Source organism: Mus pahari, chromosome 14 (assembly GCF_900095145.1).
Source record: "Mus pahari chromosome 14, PAHARI_EIJ_v1.1, whole genome shotgun sequence".
NCBI lineage: Eukaryota > Metazoa > Chordata > Mammalia > Rodentia > Muridae > Mus > Mus pahari.
The window spans coordinates 2,487,839-2,489,077 of record NC_034603.1 but is presented as its reverse complement, the minus strand read 5'-3'; the positions used below and the strand labels follow the sequence as shown (position 1 = coordinate 2,489,077).

Below are 1,239 nucleotides of genomic sequence, written 5' to 3'. Positions count from 1 at the left end.
GGAGAGTTGTCAGATAGGAATGAGAAGGAGCACACCTGAGAAACAGGAATGCTTCAGACCTGTGACTTTCAGAAGAGGGGGACTCCAAACACTGATCTCTCTCATTCTTTTGTTCGCTTGTTTGTTTCTCAAGTCAGGGTTTCTCTGTGTAGCCCCAATGTTCTATGCTGGTCTCCAGTTCAATGACCGCCTGCCTCTGCCTCCCAAGTACTGGGATTAAAGGCTCCTTTCTCACTCTTATGGCTTCTGGAAGTCTGACCCCAATCGTCTGTGTGTTGCAGTAAAGGCAACGGCCTCACCCTCTGGATGTGCATGTTACCTTTGTGAATTAAGACATTTGTTTAATTTCTCAAATGTTACAGGATGCCTTAAAGCTGGTCTTTTAGATTGAACCCTTTCACAGACATCTATGACAAACAAACAAAATATGGCTCTGTCCTCATAAAATCCGGGGCTGAGGCACGAGGGTAAATAGTCTCTAAGAGAGACTTCTTTGAAAAGTAGGCAGATACGTCCCTGATGGATTTTGCTTTTCAATAACAAGTTATTGAACCAATTCACCAAACTATATCTTGAAGAATCAAACAGCTCTCGATCATAAATCAAATCTTGTCTATGAAGCAGAACAAAGGAAACGGAGAGGAAGAGGGTGGCAAGCGATAACCACAGGTGCCACCAATAAAACTTCGACTCAGATGCCGTGGCATTCAGAGTCTCCTTCCTTAGAAAGCAATAATAAATGAATCTTCAGAATGTAAAGAAGTCCCAGGAGAAATTATCCATTTATAAGGATATGAGATGTGTACCTTTTCTGGATTTGTACATTGCTTACATCCTAACAAAATGTTCTAATCCATTTCACAGTGGGATTCAAAGGCAAATTCTCCACCAGGGAAATACAAGTTTGTTTTCTATCTACTGTAGTAATTTAATATAATTTATCAAGTTACTTTTTTTCCACAAAGAATTCAGCTGTATACCCTTTCACACTTATCCCAATAGACTAATCCAAGCTTAATTTAGTGTAGGAACCCAGAAATGAGAGGCAGGGGACTTGGACTCTGCCATTAACTTAATCTCTATTTGCCTAAGTTTCCTAATATATCAAATGGGACAAAAGCATTTACCCTTCCTAGTTCACAGGTTTGTGGGAGGGTTAAAAATAAGATTAAAAATATGAGCTGGGCGTGGTGGCGCACGCCTTTAATCCCAGCACTCAGAAGGCAGAGACAGGCAGAT

General features: G+C 40.8%; 1 pseudogene; it reads right to left on the bottom strand.

Moving 5' to 3' along the window:
- LOC110331175 overlaps positions 1-825 on the bottom strand; it is a 2,424-nt pseudogene extending 1,599 nt beyond the window's left edge.
- Positions 826-1,239: the final 414 nt, after the last annotated feature.